We start from the raw sequence: 26,447 nt of genomic DNA on the forward strand, positions 1-26,447 counted from the left end.
ATTTCTTCAGCCCTTCCCGAGCTGGGTGGCTTCTGATTCACCCCACAGTTTACCTGGCTGCATCCTCTTGTGTCCCCAGCAGCTGCCCTGCGTGGACACCCCTGGGGCTCCCGTGGGGTCTTGCCCAGCAGGGAGCACAGCCCGCCAGGAAGGACGCAGGGAGGAGGGAACGGGGGCCGGCCAGTGTCTCTGCAGGCTGGGTGCCCTTCACGCAAGGTCATGGTCCCTGCAAGGCAGCCCTCTTCACCTCCAGGTCTGGCAGTGCCCTCTCGGGTCCCGTGTCAGGCCTGGAGTCAGTGCCCCCCCCCACCTCCGCTGCTAGCAGCCCGGGTGGGCTCTGCCCTGGGCTTCCCCACCCTTGGGAATCACTCCTTCATGAGACACTTCTCCAGTCCCCCCGTCCTGCCAGGCCTGACTGGCACTGCTCCTGTGAGTCTGGTGTTATTTAATTAAATCCTCACACAGCACAACGAGGGAAGTGTTATCAGTTTCATCTTCCAGACCCTGGAATGGAGTCTCAGGCGGGCTGGAGGGCTGGCCCGAGACCACAGGTGAGACGGTGGCCTTGCTGGAACTCAAGCCCTTTTCACTCGGGGTTTCCTGTAGAATCTCCAAAGAGAAGAGGTTTGTGGGACAGATCAGCGAAGCGCGGCCAAGTCAGTAACAACGATAATAATGCCTGTTTTTCTGTCTCTTCCCTGGGCCATCCAGGGGGCTCCGTGGTGAACACTGAGAGTCACTGGCTTCAGAAAACAGCTCAGGTCCAACACTGACCGAGGGGAATCTGCCAGCCGGTCAGAGCAGGCAGGCGTGAGACGGTTTGACTTCCAGCCCCTCATTTTGTTTCTAGTGGATTTATGCCGTGAGGAACTCTGTCAGGCCCCAGGCTGCAGTCCCCCTCAGAGGCCACTCCCAGGCGCAGGCGCACAGCACAGCCCCAGAGGCCTGCCCCGCAGCCCGGGAGGGAGACAGGCAGCCCCTGGGGGCAGAGACGGGACCTGCTTCGGGGCCTGGATCCAGAGGGAACTCCAATTCAAAAAGATACCTGCACCCCAGTGTTCCCTGCAGCACTATTTACAACAGCCAAGACATGGAAGCACCTAAATGTACGTCAACAGATGACTGGATAAAGAAGTTGTGGTATATTTATACAATGGAATACTACTCAGCCATAAAAAGAATAAAATAATGCCATTTGCAGCAACATGGAAGGACCTGGAGATGATTATACCCAGTGAAGTAAGTCAGACAGAGAAAGACAAATACCATATGACATCACTTATGTGTGGAATCTAGAACAAAGACACAAATGAACTTATTTACAAAACAGAAAGAGACTCACAGACAGAACAACCTTATGGTTACCAGGGGGGTAAGGGTGGAGGAGGGATAAATTAGGAGTTTGGGATTCGCAGATACACACTACAGAACAGATAAACAGCAAGGGCCTACTGTACATCACAGGGAACTGTATTCAATACCTTGAAATGGCCTATAATGAAAAAGAACATGAAAAGGAACACATAAATATACGTATAACTGAATCACTGACCTGTGCACCAGAAACTCACACAACATAGTAAATCAACTCTACTTCAATAAAAAATTAATAAATAAGAAAGAATTTCAGGGGATCATCCCTGAGACCTCGGAGCAGAGGGGAGGCCCCCATCTGACACAGGGTGCCTGGCTGTCACTCGCTCTGTCCCCACTCCTCCAGGAGCCACAGGCCTGGCCTGAGCAAAGCTAAAGACAGTCACTCTCAGCTGCAGGGAGATTCGTCTCCAGTAAAGGGACATTTGAATCCACCCTCCAGAGTGAGCTCCCTCTCACCCCCTAGTCCTCCCTTACTTTGCCAATTAACTGGCCAGATGTCTGCAGAGCATCTCCTATTTTCAGGGAGAGTGCGGGGCTCCCGTGTCCTCCCCGCCCGCAGCATGATGTCCTCGGGCTGCCCCGCGCACCTCTGCCCTCCTGCCTGCTCCTCACCTCCACTGTGATCTCTCCTCCTTCCCACTTCCCAGGAAGAAAACCTTCATGCCTTGAGTCGTGAAGCTCCCAGCCAAGTATGAGGAAGAAGTTCCCTTGCTATTCATTCAGCTGCACAGTCAGACAACTCTCCCTAACTCTCCCTTGGTCCTTAGACCAACCAGGTCTCTAACTGGTGACTGTTACAGAGCATGGGAGAAAGTGTGGGGCTTCCTGGGCCCCTGTCCAGGGCTCATTTGCACTGTGTACCTGTGCTGAAGGAGAAAGGGAAATGGAGAGACTTGCAGAACCTCGGCCCCTCCTATCCCAGCTCCAGCCTGATCTCTCACTGTCACGAGGCAAACGTCTTCCTCTCATCCCTGCCTCCCAGCCGCCCCTTCCCTGGACCCCCAGGCTCCGAGTGGCCCCTCAAGGGCTCTTCTCCCCATGCAAGGGGGGGGCTCAGTTCTCATTAGTAACAGAGCCTTCTGGTTTGTCTGCTGCAGAATCCAGAAGTGGGTTCTGAGCCACCGAAAGCCAGCTCCAAAGTTGGTGCCTTGGAGCCACATCTATGCACAAGCTGAAGCCACAGGGGAGCAGATGCTCAGAGCCTTCCTTCCAAGGGACACAGGACGGGGGGTGGGGGGCGAAGGGAGACCACGGAGCCACCTGGGACACAGCGCGGGGAGAGCCCACCTTGCCACGGCAGCCTCTAAGGCTGCCCCTTCACCTCCACCGCTTCGCACCCTGTGAGTGGGTTTCGTTCCTTTCAGATCCCTGACCCCAGTGAGGGCCTTGCTCTCGTAAGTCTGGGCTGGCAGCTGGGATGAAAAAAAATAATAAAGCTGATAGTACCCTAGTCACATCGGGTCCCACTGCCAGCGCGTGGACAAGTCGGTATGGGATGCTAGAAACCAACAAAATGGGCCAGACATCGATTACACAGAAACATATGTGAAAAAGACAAGCGTTGGAGCAGCTGGACGCCCCGCTGTTTGTTACAAGGGCAACGGTGGGGTCTGTGCAATTCAGAACAACCAAATGAAATTCGGAACCGTGAATCGCATGCTTCTTTAGCTTCTGAGAGGTTGGTAAGCCGCCCGATGCTCAGGCAGGCTTGTCGGGTGCCTCTGAACAAGCCCACTTCCAGAACTGCCGCTTTCACCGCCATCGGTCAGACAGCACAGCACGCTAAGAGGCGTCCACCTGGTGGGAGAAGGTCAGATGCCTCGCAGATGGGGGGTGAGAGAGGTTCTCCGCCATGTGTGTAAAACACCCAAAGCAAGAAAACAAAAACTTAAAAACCTCTACAAATTAAAAAGACCCCAAAATCCGTTTCTTATCAGCTGTTTTCTCTCAAAGGACTCAGATAACGGCTTTCTTGGTGACCTCACATGCGCACCAGTGTGGACCGGGGGCCCCAGCAGGACGGGTACACCCGCCCCGCCCAGGCCGGCCACGTCACACAAGGGCAGAGTCTTCCCGGCATCAGAGGCGTCGCTCCCCAGGGCCAGGTTATGTCAAAAGCCTAAAACAGGAAATCTGTTAAGGAATTAACAATGGTTACCTCTGGGTGGAGGAGCTGTAAGTGACTAATTTCTGCTCTAAACATTCCTGTACACCCTCAGTGGGTGTTCATTGCTTTCATAACTTAAAAAAAAATGCAAGCTTGAGACAACTCCCACTCCTCTTTAGCATTTGTTATCTTGCGTTTTCCTGCCCCAGGAGCTCCCATCGGCGTCACCCGCCTTCCACAGGAGTGCAATGCCCAGGCTCCCATTGGTAAGTAGGATGCAGCAGACTCCTCTCTCCGTGCACGTTTGGTGCCATCCCTTCTATTAAACTGTAACTGCCTGGTTGGCAAGGAGTCCAAAACCCTGGGCAGCTCCTCCAGCTCCTCGACGTGTGGAAAGACTTCTTTTTTTTTAGCTGATACTTTGATCTTGAATTTAAGCATTTGGTAATAATAATAATATTTATGGAGTATTTATGCCAGAATCTGTCTATGCACTTCACAGGCACTGAATCCGAGAGGAGTCCTCAGCATGGGTCCCCCTGTGACCCCCAATTTACAGGTGGGACTACTGAGGCACGGGGCACACAGTGATTTGCCCAAGATCACAAGAGGTGCTGAGTCGCTGAGCCAGAGTTGGAATCCCAGCAATCTGATCTTAAAGACCATGGTTTACGTGCAGCAAATGTAGACAAACGGAGCTGACTTGTAGCTCCTCCTGCTGCTGTGCCGGTGGAGGTGGGGGGGACAGAAGCCAGGAAAGACCATTCTGCCGTCAGTCTTCCCAGGGGCTAAAAAAACGACAGGACCACGCCAGCCTGGGCGACCTGCCAGAGCCGTGAGAAGTCTTTTGCATTCAGCCGTTCCCAGGGAGTCACACGCCAGTTTCTCAGTAATCACTAACTAGGAAATTAAGCAATGGTGGTGGCATCTGACTTCTGCAGAGGAGCTAGCAAGCCCGGGCATTTGCGGGGGCTGAGGAGTCCTAGTGCCGGAGACACATCACAGTGAGGGGTGCGGGGGGAGCCCGTCAGTCTCCACAACCAACCACAGTGGCCATCTGGTGATTGCTTCTGTCGCCACATCGGGGGGACGTGACTAAGAGGCTGCAAGTCATTTGAAGAGCACTTCAGCATTTGCTCCCCAGTGGAGTTCTGCCTAAAACGCAGGGGTGTTGAACCCAGGACCTCACGCATGCTAGGCAGGCACTCTGCCACTGAGCTGTACCCTCCCCCTGGGTCTTTTGTTTGTTTGTTTGTTTGTTTTGTTGTTGTTGTTTTCCTTTCCTGGGTTTGGCACACCACTTTTCCAGCTTCTCGGGACCCAGCGCATCTGACTGTGAGCCCCCCTCTCTGGGTGCAGCCTCCATGGCCCCCATGTACGCAGGGGACGTTCACCAGCATCACCCTGGTAAACTTTTTTTTTTGCTGTGAAAGTGAAACTTCAAGAGGGCACTTGAGTGCCCAGCCACCCTGTAATCACCTTGTGTTTCCCTGTCTCTAACATAGCTACTTGAATTTCTAGGATTTTCTTCCCCTGATAGAGCTGTAAAAGCTTTTTTTATTCCCTCCACTCCTCTGGCAAGCAAGCATCCCCTCTCCCTTTCCTACTGCCTTTATCTTCCCTTCACATTTGTGTCTAATCTGAAGGTTCCCAGAAATATAGTTTTCAGAGAGGAAATGCAACTAAAATCCTATCAGCCGATTCCTCCAGTGTGCAGAAGGGCCCGTAGACGTGAGCACGCGGTTACCTTTTGAATCCGTGTTCCCACATTCGCTCAGATGTACCCGATCCGCTTTATCTGAGATCTTGAATGAATTTAGGAACAAGATTTTCTTTTGTGGTCTCTTTCGCTACAAGCTTACTATTATTCCCATTTCTTTAGCAGGGAGTTGGTGTTCGCCCTGCATGCAGCATGGGGTCAGTGGCGGGTGGACCCAGCCCTCACCTTGAACTTGTCTGTGGTTTGCTTTGGAGCCAGCCCGGGGGGCCCAGGCCCAGGGCCTTCCACCCTGGAAGCAAACCATCACTGAACTGTTGGGACCCAGACCCAGCAAGACACAACGCGGGCCTTGCTCTGCGCGGGCCGCCAGCTGACTGACCGCCGCGCGGGCCACCGGGGGCTAGTCTCCACTGAATGCCTGGGCAACCGACGTGACATGGACAGGACACTAACAGATCTGTCACGACTGCCACAAACACCAGTGGCGCAACAGTTCATGTGTTCACATCCAAGGAACAGCTGGGTGTAGAGGAAATATAACTCTCTCCTTGGGGTGGAGGTGCCACCTTCTTCCCACGTCCTCCCCTGGTCTGCCCGCCTCGTGTGCCTGTCCTGACCTCCGCTCTCAAGAGTGCCCGCTGTTCCGGGACAGGGCGCATCCTGGTGGCCTCAGTTTATCCTAAATGTTTCTTCAAAGGCCGTCTCCAGAGACAGTCAGGTTCTGACGTACTGGGGGTTAGGACTTCAGCAAAGGGATGAATTTTTATTCCCTAGTTAGAGACTCTAATTAAAGAACTGGGGGCCAAGACTGCTTTTGAATTTCAGTCATCCACGCCGCTCCCACTGCCCTGAAATGTGGACGCCATTCAGCCGATGACAGAGACCTTTCGTGTTCTTTCCATTTCTGCCCTAGTTCGCACTCTCTGCAGGCGGACGTGAGCTCACTTCATCTGCCACCCTCTTTTCTCTCTACTCAACATACAGTTCATGAGCTTCCATAATATTGCGTTTCCTCGCACTGTGCTTCGTGCTGGAGACCCCAGGACACCTCCTGCTGCTGAGCAGAAGGCGACATGTGAAAACATGGTCACTGCCCCACTGGCACCACGCAGCAGGCGGGGTAACGTGGCGGGGCGTTGAGAAGACTGGCAAGTCGGAGAAGGAAGATGGCAGTTAAGAAGCTTCTCAAACGATGGCTACGTGTTCACGAGGAGGAGAAATGGACAGAAACCGTTCTAGAAAAGCGGAGCACAAAGTACCACCCGGTAAGGCTCAGTGTCTGGTCGTGAGCGGGTGGCAGAGAGGGCGCGACAGGAATGAGGCCGCACGGTGGGCCGGAGCCAGGCTGAGAAGTGGGACTCGGCCAGAGCGAGCCCGCCGAGTGTTTACGACAGGGATGACCTAGTAAATGGGTGTACTGTTTATTATGTGTACTGAGGTATAGTCAGTGTGTAAACTGCCATATTAGAATCTGGGTTTGTGAACACTTTCTGCACACAGAGCAGTGCTGTGTGCTGCTGAGCCAGGGCCTGGCCGTTGTCTAACACTCCACCTCATCCCACACCCGCCTGTCATGGTCACCGCGAGCGAACACACCCCGGGAAACGACCGTCTCCACACCTGACACCTGTCCGGGAGACAATGATGCTGGCATACGTATGTATGTATGAAACACTTTTCCTTCATCTGGGTACTTAAAGGAAAGGGACTGCGGATTTGTTTTCAAATCAACACCTATTTGAAAACGGGGTGGGTGAAACCCTTCATCATATAGGCTGATGGAACCAGGATCCCTTTAAATGAACAGGAAGTGAAATCAACTGATCTTTCTTGTCAAACGCCAAACACTCTTTCCTGGAAAAGGTCCCGTTTGATCTGATCTTTGTGCTATTCAACAAAACAAGGCCACCATGCCCCCGCCTTACTGGAGTCTTCTCAAACTGTGTGCACATGATGGGCATTCTCAGACTTGTAATCTGCTGCTCTCTAACGGTTTCATGTGATTAGTTTCCTCTGTAAACCATCAACAGCACAACGTTCGCGTCTCTGCGTCACCCTCGGCACCGGGTGAACAGGAAATCATCGCGGCAAACATGGTCCACGGGGCCAAGGACTTGGTGCATCGTGAACTCTTTTCATTCTTACAATAATCTGTGAGGTAGGCACCATTGTTGTTCTTTATTTAAAGATGTGAAAACAGGCACAGAGACGCCAAGCAACCAGCTGGACGAGCCGGGACTCGCCAGGACCTGAGCTGTGCCTGGCCCTGGGGTCTGCCCTCTTGGTCCGTTCAGGTCCCTTCGTGAGGAGGCTTTCCTACGTATCTGTGTGGTTCAGTACATCATCCGAGCCCAGGGACGAGCAACAGGCCAGGCCCTCCCTCAACTGACTCAGCTGCCAGAGGGGCAGGCAGCAGAGCGCCGGGCGCTGGGGCCAGTGCCTGGCAATGCGTACCCCCGCCCGCACCCAGCTCTGGCCGTGCAGCTGCGCGAGGTCAATAGACCTGTGTGTGGTGCCGGGCAGCCAGGCCCCGACAATGACCTGCTTTCTTCTCTCCACACCAGCAGATGCATCCGCGAAAGGCTTTTGTTTTTATACGTATGGCACAGAGAGACTATGAATTGAGAAGGCTGGTCATCGTTACTTTTAAGGTTTTTCCCAAAACCATAAAGGATAAATTATAGTTAATAACAACAACAATACTAGTAATAATAATAATAACAGTACCATTTACTGGGCCCTCGATGCACGGCCGGTGCTGGGCCGAGTGCTTCACTGCACTGTCTCACTCAGCCTCCCCCACGACCCTAAGCAGCGGGGACCAGTGTCCCACTTACAGGCAGGGGAGCAAGGTTCCGGGGCCAAGGGCACGCAGCAGAGCACCCCCCACCAGGCCTTTTCTGCCCCTCCCCTCCCCTCCCCACTCAGACCCTGTCTGTTCCTCCCCACCTCCTTATAAATTAAAGTATAAATGACACCCAGTAGAATAAACTTATTTTTCTTTGTTAATTTTGCTCAGAATAAAACAGCCCTGTGGTTACGTATTTTCTTTTAGATCCTTATCCCCTAGAACATATAATACAGTGTTTACAATGAAACGGTAAGATGTCTGCCTTATAATAAAAATGTTTCAATGAGGGTACAGATAACACAAAAGCAAACAAAAAAGAACACATCTCTGTAGCACGGTGCTGGCCCCAGATCACAATGGGGACATTTCCAGCACCTGGAGGAGCCCAGTTCTCTGGGTCCACATTTACTGCCTCTCAGAAAGGCCACCAAAGTCGTGGTGAAAGTTCACATCAAAGCAAGAGCTCCTGGCGGGGGGGGTGGGGGGGTGGCCAGGATTCTTCCGGAGTATCAGGTGTTATTAGCAAAGCTTTCTGGGGCCGAGATGCTGCTGAGGGCAGAACAGTCATTGACCCACCTGGGTCAGCTTTAATTTGGATTTTAGCAGCTAATTCCAATGTATATTCCGCTCACCAGAAGTGATTCGCACGGCTTCCTCTGCAGAAGGACACGCATTTCCTAGAGCCAGCTGCCCACCTGGGGTCCCGCTTGGTCTGTGCTTGGAGGGGACCCAGGACACAGGAGAGGGGTCCGTCCTCGGGTCCAGTCCCTCCTGCTTAAGGCTGAGCATGGAGGGGGCGGCCCCAGGGCCAGTGACAGTCACTTGGCCACTGTCACCGCTGTTGGGTTTGTACCGTAGACATAGCATAAAGCCTGTTCCCCAAACTCAAACTGCGCTGCAGCCTTTTAAACGCCTGAAAACTTTTCTGTGACTGTTAAGTAAAGTAACAGGTAGCTGAAAAGGTTTTGGATGCCCTTCACTGGGGACAAATTGAACCTTTTGATTCTATCCAATTAGTTGGATCTATCAAAGGCAACTCTGTCAAATCCGGTTAGGTCCTAGAATGAAGATTCTTGGTCAGAGAGATGGGTAGGGACTCTGGGAAGTAAGGTGGCAAATATGCTTGTTGTTGCAGAATGAAAATGTCACCAGCAGGTCGGAGAGCTGCTGATGCAGAACTTAGTTGAGAGGGAGGTCCACTTCCTGTGTGTTGTTTTAATACAGCAGGATTATTTAAGGCCACTGAAATTTGAAAGGCTGCAGGAGATAAATGAAGTAATCACCCGAAGTGCTGCCGTCAGCCCTACTTGGAGTAACTCCTCGCCAGTGACCTGGTCACCACTGCAGACCCCACAGGTGGGCACTGGGCAGCCGGGAGTGGACGATATCTCTTCCCCTAAGGAAAACAAGACAGCCGAGTTTCCCTGACACTTGGAAAGGAAGACCCTGCAGTGCTCAGAGGGCTGGGGGCTGAGTCAGGACACAGAAGGTGCTCGGGGCACTTGGATCCGATGGCTGCTCACGCTCAGAAGCAAACAGTGAAGGATTCAGATTCCCTCCCCGGGCATTCCACCAACCTTAAGTGCCCTAGCAAGCGCCTTCCCCATCACTTGTGGGCCGGCTCCTCCCCCCCGCCCCCCCCCCGCCCCTGGCTGCTCAGACGCAGCAGACCTGCATGCAGTGTGCTCCCTCCCCACCTAGTAAATGCCTCCCTTACTGTCCCCAGGGCGCCGGGATGCTCTGTTCCCGTTTCCACCCACTTCTTACAGTGAATTTAAATTGTTCCTCTCCTTTCTTTTCTCATCCAGTATGTTGCTAAGTTACGGAAGATTATTAGGAACAGGTCTGGGAGCTCATCACAATTCCAGAAACAGTTCCGTGTGTGTGTGTGTCCGTGTGTCTCTTTTCCAAGGAGCAGGAGGAAAATGCTTCTTAGACTGAAGTCAAGAAAAACCTTCAGCTTTTGGAGCAGACAACGCAGGTGCCGAGCACAGCACGGCAGGCTCTTGCGAATGGCACAAACGAATCCCTGCGCTGCAGAAATCCGCGAACACTTCATCGGTCCCCTGCCCTGCTTCACGGAAAATGACAGACAAGCACCTGAGCTCAGGACAGGACTGTTTGCCCAGTGAGGAGGGAGGGGCGGCCAGGAAAGGAGCAGTTCGAACTTTAATTCTAAAGCCACAAGCGGAGCCAGTCTAATCATCATTTGGCTGAACCCAGCTTTTCAAACCAGGAAGGGCAGACTTTCGGTCTGAAAAGGGACTCCTTTTTGACTTGAGCTCCTTGCAGGACAGATCAGAAGAGAGTGAAGTTTTAATCCACTCTGATTAATGCTGCAAAATGAGCTCCCCTGACACGTGTAATATTACTCTCTGAGCAGATGATGAGGGAGGACGGGCTCTGAAGTTCAGGGAAACCGGACACAGGTCTGACCACCTGCAAGCACAGGGGGTCACTGCTGTCACCTCTAGGGCGGGTCCACACCTGCGCTGCTCACTCTGCCTCAACCCCGTGGCGTGTTGGTGACTGGTGGTCTGGGTCCCCCTCTGCCTGGGGAGACACAGCTGAGGCTGGCACCTGGGCCAGGCACCCTCCGTCAGAGGCCAGGGCTGACGTCACCCGCGTCTGTTGCTGGGCATCTGTCTCTGCCCTGGTTCCCTCGGAGCTCCTGGCAGGCTGGTGCAGCTTCCCCAGTCCTTGGATTACTCACTGGTGCCTTTCTCTCTTTGGGTTGCAAGCACCCTGAGGCTGGAGAAAGTGCCTCATTCACCTTGGCAGCCATAAAATTTCTTATTAAACAAATGAGCGTTCACCCTCGAGTGGAGGCTGTAATTCCTAGCCCACTGTAGACGCCTTGGGGAATTGCAATCATTAGACATTTAGATTTACTCCCTGAAGCCCTGAGAACAAATTGTATGAACACGCCATTCTTATAAATTGAAGAGGTCTCCAGAGAAGACAGCCTTTCCATACTGAGACTACCAAGAAGTTAAAAAAAATTTTTTATTGAGGTATAGTTGACGTACAATATTGAATAAATCTCAGGTTTTCAACATAATGATTCAGAATTTTTAAAGGCTACCGTACTAAGAAGTTTGGGGGTTTGGTGTGGCTGTATTTAGGTGGGATAATGCAATGATCTCATTTTTATTTTAGCTGAAGTTGAGCATAAACATTTCCATGGCTCTGCAAGCACCCTACTTTGCTGGGTAAACTCTGCAAAGTCTGCTCACTCATGTCAAGGTGAGTTCCCCAGCGTGACCGCCCCTCATCACAGCTAGACACGCTATTTTAACAAGACAAACCCAGCACGTTACTAATACTTTTTTTTCAAATCACACTGAGCTCAGCACCACTGAGTCCCGCCTCTGGCGAGGGAGCTGTGGGGTGAGAACTCAGTCAGCCCTCCTGCATCCCGGAGTCCTCACTGGCCACTGGCTGGGGGCATCACACAGGTCATTTCTAGAGGCCGAGCGTGCAGACCTGGAGTCACGCGGGGTTAGAATCTCTGCGCCACCACTTACTAGAAGTGTTTCTTTAAGCAAATTACTGAAGCACTGGTCTCTCTCTCCTCGTCGGTGAAATACAATAATAATGGCACTGACTTCAGGCTGCCCCTGTGAGGGGTAAATGAGCCAACACATGACGTCCTTACAGCGGCACTGGGCGCGGAGTGAACACGGAAAACATCGCAGCTAGTGCCGTCCTCCCCGTCTTGAGCATGAGAAAACGGGGGCTGAGCAAATTCGATCAATTTGTTTGAGGTCCCACAGCTAATAAGTGGCCGAGTAAGAGCTCAGACTGGGTGTGTCCAGCTCCGAAGTCTGTCCTCTCGGACACTGCTGGGTCGAGGTGCTGGGTGGCACTGAGCCTCTGAGCGGGGGGTCTCTGGTGTTTGCAGACGAGCTTGCTTGTGGGGACAGCTGTTGGGGAGAGTGGATCAAGCAGGGGTTCAGGTGGGCAAGCAGCTGGTTTCCGTTCCAGCCACGGGGCCCAGACAGAGTCTAAGTCCTGGGGACCAAGTAACATACCAGGAAACTCCATGAAGCTATCAGTGGCTGGGCCCCGGGTGCAGAGTTAGCAGGGGACGAGCAGGATGGTCGGGGATACTGGCCAGGCCTCAGAGGTCCTGGGATGGAGCCTGCGGTGGGACTGGGCAGTGGGAGGGAGGGATGTGGGATCAGCTCAGGGATCCGAGAGGGGAAGCCCCGGACCAGACGCCACAGCAGTGGAGGGGGTCCGCCCTGAGGCTTCAAGCCCAGGGTGAGTGGGGCTGAGGGGTGGTCAACCAGCAGCCCGAGGGAGGTGATTGTGACCCCCGCCCCCCAGTGGATCTGGGCCCTGCATTTTCCTGGAGCGACAGTAACAATCGAAATTCTGCAGTGCAACGCATCCCAGGTCCCCCAGTGCAAATCCAGCTCCCATATTCCATTCTTTCTTTTCTGTAAGAACATGTTGACTCGTCAAATCAAGGATCTCAATTTTGGGTTCAGAAAATACGGCCCCGGGAACTCTGGTTCAGCTCTGCTGTAAATTAAACCAGCTCTTGTGGACTGGAACTGGGATTCTAATTCCTATTTCTGTTTCCTGTGGGGAAATGCGTTTCAACTTCCAAAGGACTTTGGGAACGGAACCCATTCATAGCAGGGCAGTGCCTACCCAGTGGAAAAATCCATTTGCTGTTATTAAGTTCGACTGTAATGACCTTGTGCTCTTCCTCGACATTATGTCATTTTCTCTTTATCCACAAGGGATGGAATTTTAGCAAAAAACAGTAATAGTGGAACCTGTGGCTTGACAAGGAACCCAGGGTCCCCTCAACAACGTGGGAATTAAAGGGAAGGGAGATGGCCATCTTCTAGATGAAAGCTAGTCGTTCTTACAGACATCGCAAGGTTAGTGGGGGTCACCGGCCACATTGCCCTGCAGGCCGGCCCGTCCAGGAGCACGAGCCAGGTCTTGTTGGCATGTCAGGAGGACTGCACTTGAGCTCTGTTCTCAGCCTGCCTTCTGCTGGGCGTGTGCCTTCCTTTCTAGGGGTTACGCAACTTCCTTTGGATTAAGCGTGACACCCAGATTTTCTGTCTTCTCGTGAGCAGAACCCTTCCGCTGTCCCTGCCGCCATCCCCGCCACCATCCCACCAAGTTCCCGGTGCCCTTAGTTCTTGCATTTTACACTCAGTACTGCATCGCCTGAAACTGCGGGTAACCGGAGCCACAAGATCCCAAGTGGCCTGAGGTTTGAACGTCCCAGGTTCTGTTGGGCTGTTTCTCTTTTCCATTAACAAAGATCTTTGTTTGACTTTTCGCACAAATCATATCGAAACAAGAATAAAGACACAGAACAGCACGAGACCTGTTCACGTGGCTCTCCTCTGGGCCCCCCGCGCCCCCCGCCCTCGCCCCCCCGCAGGCCGGGCTCTGCGTCCTCCTCCACCCACCGCCCAGCACGGAGACCGGTCACTGTCCTCCCAGGGCAGCTCTGCCCACAGTTGACAGTCAGCATGGGCGTCACAGTCCCCTCCACTCCGACGGGGAAAAGCAGTTAGGTGACTCCCAGGGAAGCAGGCAAATGGGGAGCTGTGCTCTCTGCCAGCCCCTTAAGGACGCAGGCTAGACGGTTTCCCTCCGGGCACGAGGCAACATGGATTTTGACTGGACATCGGGGTTCGGAGCCCTGATTTCCAAGCAGAAGTGCTAACCCCCGGCCCGCTGGGACGCCGACTCCGCACCTCACCGCGGCATCAGTGAGCCCCGCGCGGGTGGCAGCTCGGAGCTGGCTGAAGCACGGGGAACGCCTCGCTTCTGTTCTTTCGCACGAGGCTCTCAGAACCTTCCAGTCTACAAACGCGCATGGGTGGTGCTTCTTATTGTAATGAATTCCAAGGTAAACACTGTCTCTGTTTCACAGACGGAAAACGTGTGTGTGAGACAGAAAAAGAAGAAGGCCAGCTTCGTCGGGGCAGCTCAGGCTCAGAGAGCCTGGCGGGAACGGAGGGCCTTCTAGCAAACGGAGCGTCTCCAGCACGGTATTTCCTAGCTGTAGGGGTTTTTCTATTCTAGCCTGTTTGGGGTCCTAATTTTTCTACAGAAATTCTTTCCTCATCTACAGGGAGAGAAAGTCCATGAAGGGAGAAGGGAAGGTGGGCGATGAGTGTGAGGACCTCGCCGCCCTCCCCACCCAGAAGCGCCACCGGGAGAGCGGGGCCGGCAGCCGGGCACAGCGCCTCCTGCCGGGGGCCTCCTGCCCTCCTGAGCTAGGCGGCCAGGTGAGAAGCTTCCACTCATTTTAGCTACAGCCGAAATCACAGACCATCTTCAAGTTTCTTTGAACTAAATACTTAACTTTTACAAGGCTTGATGGCAACTTTGTCACAACTTTCCCGAGTCTATAACGCGGAACCAAGGCAGCGTCACAGCCAGCCCAAGCAGCAGACGCGGCGTGCAGGGGTCGGGGAGCAGGCGGTCGCGAGGGGCAGGAGGACGTGTTAGCAGTTGTTCTTAACGCCTGAGTTTATGTGAGCTCAATTTAAAACTGAAAGGACAAACATGTATTAATAAAGGGGGAATCTTTCCACTGGGCCAATTTAAAATTGAGGTTAAATCTTTCCATTGAGCCAATTTAAACTCAGTTTTAAATTGGCCCAGTGGAAAGATTTCCCCTTTAATAACACGTTTTTTCCCCCTTTATTAACATATCTTCCCTTCAATGATATTGCTGCAGGACTCTGAGTTGCCAGGCTTACCCATGTGTGCGTCCACTCACGGTTCTCTGTTTCCTGCCTGTGTACCTGCAACGCGCTAGGCGGGGTTCCGGCACCGGTGTAAACAGTAGGAAACCAGCACAGGCGTCTGCTTTCCCGGAGCTGACGTTTCAGCAGGAGACTGGTGGCGAATGAAAGGTAAAGGAATCCTGGAAAGGCAGAGAGAGAGTGAAGACGGCTCTGCAGGGACTTAATACAGGCAGGGTGACGCGTAAATGCGTGCTCAGGAAAGGGCTTCGGGAGGAAAGACACTGAGACTGATGTGCCTCTGGCAAGAAGGAACCAGCTATCAGAGGTCAGAGGGACGCATTCCCAGCCCAGGAACAGCACATAGAGCAATGGCACCGGGATGCTCTGAGGAAGGACCAGGCCCAGAGGTAGCGCATTCAGACGCAGTGGACGGGAGTGTCTCGACTCAGCCAGACCAGGGCATCTGAACCCTGGCTATAGTGCCAGGTTCAAGCAGCCAGGCCCGAGTTCCCTAACACTACCTCATCCATCATCTTTCAAGGGATCGGTTGAGTTGATCCAGCATGAAGATTCTAAAGACTGTCTCAATTCAGAATTCTGAAAATGGGTACTTAAAAAGAGACAGGGGTTTTAGCAATGATGTGGGGGCTTTTTAAAAATAAATTTGCATCAGTAACTCTAGATGTTTTATTTTTCTAGGGTGAGTTACAAACCACTTCTTTGCGATTCTAAGAAAACGCTTACCCTGTGACAAAGAACTTTTCTTCCTCACGTATTTGTGTGTTCAATTGTATAGTTCTCCGGTTCACTCTTACTTAATACCCTTGACTGGATCTGTGCACTTCTTTTGTTTTCTATAAAAAATGAGAAAAGGGCATATGAATTGAACTATTAACATAGCAGGCGCATGTTACATATCTAACAGCAATAACACGCTGTAACCAGCTGCAAGTCCTCAGTTCGCTAGGTCCTCCAGCTACTCGCGCGCCCGGGACAGCTGTCACATGGTGCACACAGAGAAAACTTCCCTCGCTCAAAAATTCTTCAAAGGTTTGTGATGTTGAAACTTTTGCCAACATAAAAACAGAGCTAAGGGTCTTCCAGAAAGATAGCAAAGTGGGTGACAATGCCAAGAGCCTCCTCGCTCATGCTGTTACGTGTGGGACAACAGAAAATTGAACCAGTGGGCGTTAAATCTGACCCTGCACGGTGCAGGGCGGGTCTGCTGGGACACACGGTGCAGAGATCACAGGAATAAACTCCGGATCCTGGAGTCAGACCAAGGGGCCTGTTTCCCTGGTTCCACCTGAGAGGTAACTGAGCACAGAGAGCAAGGTACTTCCTCTCTGGGCCTCAGCCTCCTCATCTGTAAGCCTGGGGTAATCAGCCCTGCAAGGACTGAACACGGCAACGCAGGTGAAGGCTGGCAGCCCCGCCCCGCCCAGGAGTGCTGGCGGCCTTACTCTTCTTCCACTTTGGTTGTATCCACTGGAGCTCACCGAGCAGGCTGAGCTCCAGCCAGCTTCTGCATCGCTCCTGACAATGTGTGGCTTCCTGCCCTTCGGTCTTGCCGCCCTCCATTCCGATGGGTCTAGAATGAGTTCTGGACTCCCAGGAGTCTCCTAAGACGCAGAATTCCCTCCTGTAGGAAGGGTACTGCCGTGTTCAAGCAGTTTACGGCAGAGCTCAGGCATTCGTTTTCTGAGCACCTCTAGTTTTCCTAATTGTGCTCAAGCCCTTCCTTGGACTATAAGTGTGGTGTTGTGGCTTTCCAGAGAAACAGAATCAACAGAATACATGTATACATATATGTGTATGTACACACACACACACACACACACACACACACACACAGATGTAAAGAGGACATATGAAGAAAGCAGCTCATGCATTCACGGAGGCCAGCAAGTCCCCAGAGCCGCAGGGCAAGCTGGCACACTGCAGGCTCAGGAGGGATGGTGGTTTCATTCCAGTCCAAGTCCGAAGGCCTCAGACTGCGGGGAGGCCGGGTTGTAATTCCAGTTTGAAGGCTGGCAAGGTTGAGACTCAGGAAGAGCTGATGTTTCAGTTTGAGTCCAAAGGCAGAAAACAAGCTGATGTCTCAATTCGATGGCTGCCAGGCGGGAAGAACTCCCCCTCTTACTCCAGGGAAGCACGGCCTTTTTGTTCTAGTCAGCCTTCAACTGATTGGTCGAGGCCCACCCATATCAGGAACTGCAATCTGCTTTGTTCTGTCTACTGATTTAAATATTAATCTCATTCTGAAAAACCCTCCAAATGTAGCTTGCTGGTTATTCCCCGGGATCCTCCTACTTTAAGACTCACTGGGATAGAGCTAATTTTGCTAAACTTGACATGTATCTGTCCAAGATTATTGAATATGCATTTGGTAGGTCTCTCTAAATCCCTCCGTATGATCTTCCCTCCTCTCCTGGCTCAATGAACCAGGGCCTCCCGCCCTGGGGCTGAAGTAGGGTGTGGGGGGAACCAGCCTGTCCCACCCAGGAAGGAGCCTAGGAGGGATGTGTCACGTCCTTGAAGTGATGACTCTCTGTGGGGTTTTACATCCTCCCCCACGGCTGCCCCGAGCACAGGGCACCCATTACTCAGAGGGACCCAGCACAGGCAAGGCTATGCAGAAGCCCCTGGCAGACCCCAGGCACAGAGGGAGGCCCGGGCCTCCCATTTCATTTCTAAAGCCGTCCACATCATGAGTGTATGCACAACCCATGATCTCACTCCCTTTGTCAGCTTGTTCATGTTTGGAGAATCCCTGTAAATTCCTGCATCGTGGCACACAAGAATCCGTTCCTGAACGTGTTTCAAACAGCCATCAAGAAAATGAAGGGACTGTTTTGGTATCTCTTACAATTCTTGCCTGAGTCTGGGTGGCTGGGTCACCAGCCCCTAAATACGACAAACATGACACCAAAGCACATCTGCGGGGCTCACGAGCAACCGGGAGGACAAAGCTGGCAGAGGCCGTGACAACAGGAGGCGGTCCCCAGCCTCTGGGGACATCAGCCCCGCAGGTGTGGGATCCTGGGACATCTAGTGGCTGGGGAGAGAGGTACCGACCTGCACTCCCCACCCCACAGCAAGACGGGTCCAGAAGGGGCTCAGGCAGCGAGCCCGCTGACCCTCCTCATTTCTGGGCAAGAAAGCTGAGGTCCAGGGTGAGAACTGCCCAGTCTCACAGCTCCAAGGGGTGGTGTTGGCACTTACACCCTCCACAGATCATTTCTAGCCAAACAGTAACACACGGGAGCTCCAATCAAATCGCCCATCAACTCTGAGTGTTGAGAGAGAGTTTTGGTGGCTCAGGGTTCGCTAGGTATTTGCATCTAAATCCAGTGATTTTTCCAAACTCTGTCCTTCATCTTCTATCGATCATGGCACTGCCTTACGAAAAGGAAAAAAAAAAAAAAAGTTACAACCCACACCCTAGCCCAGAAGAAAAACAGGTCGAAACAGGCTTGGAGGAAAATGTGTCTGATGGTCCACGCGAACTTAACTCACACGAGACCTTTTCTGCATTTCATGATAACACAAGTCAAGCAAACAGAACAGTCTTGCCCCTCAAACACTTGATGTTTTATATCTAAAATAGAAATGTCATGGAGGTGAAGACCCTTGATGCTGCAGGTGCAGAGAGGTCTCATAAAGACGAGACACTAAAGGAGACTCGCTATTTTTTAGCCTAAAGAGCCAGAATGGAGACAGAAAATTCAAAAGAATCAGGAATCAGAGATGTCACGCCAAGTAGAAGGGGAAAAAAAAAATCAAAAGCCAAGGTTCTTAGTCCCAAAATATCCCTACAGGAAGCTCAATGGAACAATTTCCGTGGAAAACAGGAGACACATCTTATAAATAAACAGCTGGTAGGGCTGTGAGTGAGACAAGGAACCCCGGGGGGGGGGACTCCCGGGCGGGCTCTGGGTGCCCACCCCACCTCCCAGGCACAGTGGCGGGGTCCAAGGCCAAGGCACTGAATATTTATGTTCTTCTTATAGAATGTGTCTTTTATGGAGAAATTAGTCCCATTACTGTGTCCAAAGAGTTCCTTAAAGTAAGACCCTTTAAGACACCCCCCTCTCCCCTGGTCATCAGCCTGGTGTCCATGGGGACCAGGCTGAGCTGGAAGCGGGGGGTCGGGCAGAGACTGCTCTGCTGGAGAGTCCAGGCAACCCGCCCGGAAACCTTAGTTCTCATATAATGGGTTAAAAATTAAAATTAAAAAAAATGTATATATACTGTATCAATAGGAAGGAACCTACACATGGGTGCTGGTCTACTCTGACTTTAAATATGTGATCACTCCTTAATGACAACCAAGAAACAAAACCACCAAGGTCAAGTTCTGCCACTGAGCCCCCAAGGGGCTTCGAAATCAGGCTGCACCACCTCCCCCGACCCCAGCATCCCGCACTGGGAGTCCCCCGTCCCGCACTGGAGTCCCCCCGTCCCGCACTGGGAGTCCCCCGTCCCGCACTGGGAGTCCCCCCGTCCCGCACTGGGAGTCCCCCATCCTACACTGGGAGTCCCTGGTCATGCACTGGGAATCGCATGGAGAGCAGAGACCCGAGGGCTCTGGGCGCCCAGCATTAGCAGCTCATTGTGACAAAGCCAAGCTCCGACTACAGCCGCTGGGGCCCCTCACGACCAGGCAGGTTTCCATCTGTACAAGAGGATTAACGTGGGGAGAGAACAAGGCATGGGGGGCTGAGAGGTGGCAGCAGGACTAGACTGCGGGTGAGGAGTGAGAACAGGCACCTGGGACCCCCGGGCCCCCTCAGCCCTCTTCACAGTCCTCCTCTGGCCCTGGAGGAACCAGCAGGCTCTTTCTTGCCCCTGATTTTGACGGCAGTGCCGCCTCTGTCTTCAGTCCTTGCCCTCCTCTCACCGCCTGCCCTGGAAACTGCCCACTTTTCTCAAGATTCACTAGAAGGTTCTCCTCCTCCCAGAGCCTCTTCCTCTCCTCCCCTCGTCCCCAGAGCACCCTGGACAGGGGCCATTCTCCCCGCGGGGCTCCATGCACTTGGCCAGTGGGTACCACACTGATTCATTCATGCCTTCCTTCCACTGTCCGTCCCCCGGAGATTAACCTCCCCGACCTTCTGTCTTGCACGTGTGTGCACCCCAGGGCCCCCGGGGTGCCACGTCTGGGCGTCCTCCAGGAGCCCCCGCCGCCGTGAGCCTGAGCCAGTTGCGCCTGGTGAGGCTGGTCAGCGCCTGCACAGGTGAGTCACAGGTGTGGCTGGGAGGGGACAGCCCTGAGACCTTCCATAGGGGGTGTCTGATGCCACAGGACAGGCTGCACATGGGCGCTCAGGGTGTGGAGGACCCTGTCAGAGGGGCTATTGGCAAAGCGGGCTGGCGGGGGTTGGGGGCTGGGCAGGAACAGCGAGGATGGAAAACATCCAGCTTCTGAGAAAGTTTCATCTCCCAGGACAAAGTCATCCACCTGAGATGCCAAACGAAGATGAGCGATTTTGACGTCCGTGCAAACAGCCTGTCCGCCCAACTGGAAACTGCATCTGCCAGGCACGCCATTGTGACAGGTCCCAGGGACCCTGCAACAAGGTACGTGCAGGTGAGGAGAGAGGAAAGGCAGCTGCTGAGGAGGTGAGCACCGAAGTGTCCCCCCTGGGTCAGAGACTCTCCCTTCCACACCCAGGAAACCAGAGACGAGGAGAGGTTTCCCACGGCTACCCAGCTGGTCACGGGCAGACCCGGGTCTAGGATGCGGCTTAACCCGCAGGACACTCACCTGGAAGAACATGATGGGGGAAAAAGTCCCCTCAAGCACACAACTTAGATGTCTTAGATCAAAAGTTAGTAAGCAGGGCGTCCCCTGGCAGGAGGTGTCCCCTTAGACAACGTGCCTGCATCGTACAGAGCAGACCGGCCACGCGTGGGCAGCACACAGCAGCCTGCCCAGAGGGCCTGCGGGGTGGGCACAGCCCCCAGCCTGCAGACAGCGGTCCCCCACATCATGCGGCATCTTGAGTTTGAAGCCGGACAGAGGCAGGTTTCACGTAACGTTAGGAACGGACATCACCATCCCTGCAGTGAAACTTCTGGCTGAGACCCAGCACAGAAGGTGACTTCCCATTGTGGGTCCCAGGTGCTGCCCTGGCTGGAAACTGTCCCGGGTTCCCCTTCTTCCTTTCCCGGACATTGCGCGACTCAGGGAGAGCGGACCCCGGGCGATGGTACCCGGTCGGAGCCAGTCTCTGGCCCTACAAGACATAAGGCCCTCTGACTGTTCGTCTCTTGGTTTTGTTTTGTCTCAGTGCTCTCCTCGCACAACAGGGATGTGGTTTTCTTGGGAGGACTGGTCTAGCAGGTAAATTGGGCTCTGGGAAGCTGACCAGTCGGCATTATCAGATTTCAAGGAACCAGAGTGCACTGAAGATTTTCATCTCCTGTTCCCAACTAAGCTCGACCTTTTCTGTTCCCTAACATCTACCACGTACAAGGCACCTTACAATTCCTCATAAAATTGTGGTGACTAGCCATCCGATGACATCCACAGACGGTCCAGAAAGACTCGGAGAGCGTCTGCAAACAAAAATAATCAGCCTCACCTCTTCTCGGCCCACGAGGCCCCTGCAGGTGTCTGCATCGGCTCCACGGTAAAGGTGGTCTAGGAACCTTCAGAATGTCTGCACACGTGCTGGAAGGGCCTCTGGGATACACAGACCCTCCACGCTCCCTTGAAAAGCGCGCGCATTCTGTGTCGCCAGCGGCAGGCGCAGGTAGAAGTCGTGACGCTGCTGGCCGCCCGGTAGAGCGCGCGGTGGCCGCTTCCCTGTCCTGGGGGCTGTTACTTCTGCTGCTCCTACTGCTGCTTTACAGCAAAGACAGCGAAATCACCAGAGAAGCGACGTGTTTGCTTTTAGGCCCCGCGTCTTGTCCAGGGTTAGGATTCAGACACCTCGCAGCCGGCGAAGTCCTCTGGGTCCCGGAGAGCAGTGAGCTGGAGTCTAGGTGGTAAGTGTGACCTGGGCTTCTGCGCCTAGTCCCTTGCCTGCTGGGGGCCGTGTGCAGAGGCCCCGCACCTAACCTCTCGTGGTGCCGTCGGCGGGTGGGGGGAGCCCACACAACAGCAGCACAGCTCGTGGTTCCAAGGTTGAGAAACGGTTAAAGTGTGTCATTCTCCTGACAACCTTGGTCCGGAGGGTGACCTCATTTGTTCCGCTCAGTGTCCTTTACAATTTTGTCAGGAAGGGCCTTCATTAGAAAACATCAATGTGTGATGAGTCAGCACAGAATTACAAAAATGTGACCTTTCACTGGGAGTTGTGCCCGTTCGACGTTCTGTCCTCCGCCTCCAGCCCCAGCCTGTAAACAAAATTCCCCCGTTTAAAGTTAGACATAAACCCTGGGGACAAACTCACGGAGGACTTCATCCCCCAGAAAAGCCTGCTCTTCTCCTCAAAGCTGACAGTCACCGATTCCAGCCTGGAGACCAAGACTCTGCGTGTGTGTGTGTGTAACATACGTGTGCACGTGTAAAAGTGTGCTCACATACATGTACGTAACCATCAATCAAGGTCCAGAATCTGGGAGATGGGACATTCTCTCTTCTTTGAGTCGACAAGAGGCGGCCAAAAACTCCTGAATCTCTCAACACCCAGGGGCCCTTTTTAATAATTCTTATTCTTAATTGAAGTGTAGTCGATTTACAGGGTTAGTTTTAGGTGTACAGTAAAGCGATTCAGTTATACATGTACAGACATATATACATGTATTTTCAGTTCTTTTCCATTACAGCACATTACAAGAAACTGAATACAGTTCCCTGTGCTCTACAGGAGGTCCCTGTTGTTTCTCTATTTTAGATACAGTAGTGTGTGTCTATTAATCCCAAACTCCTAATTTATCCCTCCCTCTCCTCTTTCTACCCTGGTAAGCACAGTTTATTTTCTATGTCCTTGAGTCTATTTCTAGTTTGTAAATAAAATTTGTATCTTTTTTTAGATTCCACATATAAGTGATACCATATGATATTTGAATTTCTCTGACTCACTTCACTCAGTATGATGATCTCCAGGTCCATCCATGTTGCTGCAAATGGCATTGGTTTATTCCTTTTAATGGCTGAGTAGTATTCCATTGTGTAAATATACCACATCTTCTTTATCCAGTCATCTGTTGATGGACATTTAGGTGGCTTCCATGTCTTGGCTATTGTAAACAGTGCTGCTATGAACATTGGGGTGCATGTGTCTTTTTGAATTATATTTTTCTCTGAATATATGCCCAGGAGCGGGATTGCTGGATCATGTGGTAAATCTATTTTCAGCTTTTTAAGGAACCTCCAAAGTGTTCTCCACAGTGGCTGCACCAAACTACATTCCTACCAGCGGTGTAGGAGGGCTCCCTTTTCTCCATACCCTCTCTAGCATTTATTATTTGTAGACTTTTTAATGATGGTGCCCTGTTTGATTTATAAGAAGCCAACATTATTTGAAAGTTGCTTAGGCACCAGATCTTAAAAATCCTCATCACAAGAAAAAAAAATATGTAGCTGTATGACTTCACAGTCAGTTGACTAAACTGGTGATGACTGTTTCACAATTTATCAGATGATGATGTCATACACCTTAAACGTAAATGTTACCTGCCAGTGATATCTCAGTAAAGCTGGAAGGGAAACAAAGCTCACATTTCATCACCTGAGCTCTGCGGATGTGCACGGAGGAAGGGAAGGACCCTGGCCACACCGCCGGTGAGCACTTAGGTTTAGCGAGCTCGTACGTTCCACTCAGCGGGGCCACGACTGGCATCGCTAACCAACATCCACGGGCACAGGCTTCATTATCAACTCAGGCCAGCTTAAAACACATTCACACGTATTTTCATACATTTGCACCAGCCCAGCAACTCTCAAATTGTTGTTAATGCTTCGAACTTGAATGAAAGACACTCCGAGAACCAGTTTTTAATGTACGTTCCCAGTCTTGTTTCTCTAAGTGCGGCTCTTGGAGCCTCTGTGTGGAAATCAACCTGGAGGGCCTGGTCAAATGCAGGTTCCTGGGCTCTGCCACTGGCCACCTGGGGCAGCCACTCTGGTTGACACGTAGGAATTTCTATGTTGATCAAGCCACTGGGACCAGATCCACGCACAAGGCGCTCTGAGCAGGTCTGCCCCTAGAGTTAATTCAGGGAGGCTCGCGTGCTGATGGTCAGGACACCTGATGACGACTTCTGTGCGCCTGCGCTGCGACATGGTGAGTCCGGGCGCACGTGGGTGTGAGCGGTCCTGCCTCTGAGCTCAGTGATCGGAGGGGAGAAGGGTCAGTGGTTTCGTCTGGAAGCCTCTTTTAGTTCGCAAAAGGACGTCTTTAAACACGCAGCTTTTAAGAATGTGTCCTGGCACCTCACCCCTGCCCTTCCATTGTGCTTTTTAATTTGGGGTTACTTTTCCCTTTTCCCTTTAGTTCGCATTTAACATCCCCACGGGGGGGGGGGGGGTGCACCAGAGGTGATTGGAAGGATGCTTTCTTGGGGCAAATCCTAACCCTAACCTAGCATTAACAGTCGTCAAAACCAAGTTTTAGCAGAGAAGACACCGGACCACAGCCAACTACAGAATCCACCCCTACCCCTGTCCCACCCCATCACAGGCATGTTTGGGAGAACAAATGGCAACTTACTAGTGGCAAAGAAGGACTGTGTGACTGATGGCCCCCTCGAGGGGACAGAGCAGTGAGAGACAGGAGGAAGGACCACCACAAACAAAAGCCAAGATTTCCTGCTGAGAATAAATAAGAAACGTTGCCTCTGCAGATACACACAACTGTGTATAAAATAGATAAACAACAAGGCCCTACTGTAGAGCACAGGGAACTGTATTCAGTACCTTGTAGTGACCTATAATGGAAAAGAATCTGAAAACAAATATATGCATGTACACACATGACTGAAACGTGATGCTGTGCACCGGAAACCGACGCAACATTGTAAACTGCCTGTACTTCAATAAAAAAATAAAATAGAACAGATAAACAACACGGCTGACTGCAGAGCACAGGGAATATATTCAATAGCTTGTAATAACCTGTAACGAAAAAGAATAAATACGTGTACAACTGAATCACTGTGCTGGACACCAGAAACCAACACAACATTGTAAATCAACTATACCCCAATTAAAATAAAGAAGATAGAACAGGAAACAAGAGAAAAGGAAACAGTTGCCTGTGGTGAAATGATAATAAAAGGGAACCTAAGTCGAAGCGCCTGTCGAGTTTTAAAATTCAGATCTGCAAGCTGAACTGTCTAAAGCCTCTCTGTCTTTTCAGATCACAAACGTGTAAGTTGTGAATCGGTTTCCGAGACTGATGACACCATCGAGTTCCTGCCGACGGTTCCTGCTCCCACCCGGCTCCCCTCCTCCAGGAAGGTCTGTGAGGTGCTGACGAGGCCGTGGGGAGTGAGGAGGGCCTGGGGGAGAGAGGGCGCGCAGCCCAGCCCGGCCACAGCTGGCGCAAAAGGCAGAACTTAAAGTGGAACAATCAAGAGCCTGTTTTCCGAGCCCCGGCGACATCACCCACTGGGAACTTTTTATTCATCCTCTGCCCGGGACAGAGAAAGAGAGGGTCACTAATTACAGAGGAGGCAGATCAGGGAGCAATCCGGAGACCTGCCCTCTCCTTGTTTGTGATGGTGTAAACAATAACCTTATTTATTGTCTCCGGTAAAGGCTGCCTGAGAACTGGAGTGGTGATAACAAAATCGCCCCTGTTTCCCTGCCTCTGTCACTGGGCTGTCACCTGGGCTGGGAGGAGCTGGCTCTTTGGGTCTGTAGGCTCGTGAACACAGCCAAGATGGGGATGACATGCTGTGGGCGAAGTGCACAGACACGAAAGGCCCGCCCAATTACTTCAGTGTTGTGCTTTTTTATTATAACTGGGATTTCCTCGGTCCCGGGGAGCCACAAATTAGGTCGGCAAACTCTGGTGGCCCGTGTGCCGCATGCAGCCCCTGCCTGCTTTTGTAAATAGAGCTGTGCTTAGACACAGCCATGCCTACTATTTACCTCTGGCTCTCTTCTCTGGCTGTGTTCCTGGAAGATTGAGTCGTTCGAGCAGTTGCAACGGAGACAAAACGACCTGCAAAAAGCTTAAAGTGCTTCTTCCTGCTCTTTACAGCAAAGGCCTGCTGCCCTCCGAGCCTGCTTCTCAGCAGTAAGGAGGTGCCTTGCTAAACACTGCAGCCATCTGTCCTGCTCCCTGGAACTAAGCACGTGTTTGTGTGGGATGGGACAGAATCAAGGGGCAAACTAGGGCTTCTCTTCCAAACACAGACCCCCCTGGAATGTCAGAGGTGACTAGATGACTGGAATTCCAGTGTAAACACATGACTGAGAAAGCAGTGCCTACCGGCACGATCAAGGAAGGACTCGCTTCCACGGTGGGGGGTTCTGAAGGGTGGTGCGGTCTGTGTGACCCTTCCTGACCACATTCTCGCAGATTTGGGTTTAACGTCCCCCAAAGACCAGAGTAGTTCCTGTTGAGAATCTAGCTTAGTTGTTAGTAACCTTTTTGTGGGGGAAAGAGAGGGTCACACTTCTGAGAAATGACACACACACAGACATTTACAATGTTATTTATAATTTTGGGGGGGCTCTTGGACCCCCAGAAG

At 52.3% G+C, this 26,447-nt stretch overlaps 1 protein-coding gene across 2 annotated transcripts in view; it reads right to left on the reverse strand.

The window, feature by feature from the left end:
* Positions 1–26,447, reverse strand: part of SPATA13 (spermatogenesis associated 13) — a 183,609-nt gene that overhangs the window by 122,077 nt on the left and 35,085 nt on the right. The window contains exon 1 of one of the 2 annotated variants that reach the window (XM_074377933.1): positions 14,805–14,970. The exons of the other annotated variant lie outside the window; for it this stretch is intronic. The gene's annotated coding sequence lies outside the window, so the exon portion shown is untranslated. Of the gene's footprint in view, positions 1–14,804; positions 14,971–26,447 lie in introns of those variants that run through there. 2 annotated transcript variants of the gene reach the window in all.

The sequence above is a fragment of the Camelus bactrianus genome, chromosome 14, assembly GCF_048773025.1.
Source record: "Camelus bactrianus isolate YW-2024 breed Bactrian camel chromosome 14, ASM4877302v1, whole genome shotgun sequence".
Classification (NCBI taxonomy): domain Eukaryota; kingdom Metazoa; phylum Chordata; class Mammalia; order Artiodactyla; family Camelidae; genus Camelus; species Camelus bactrianus.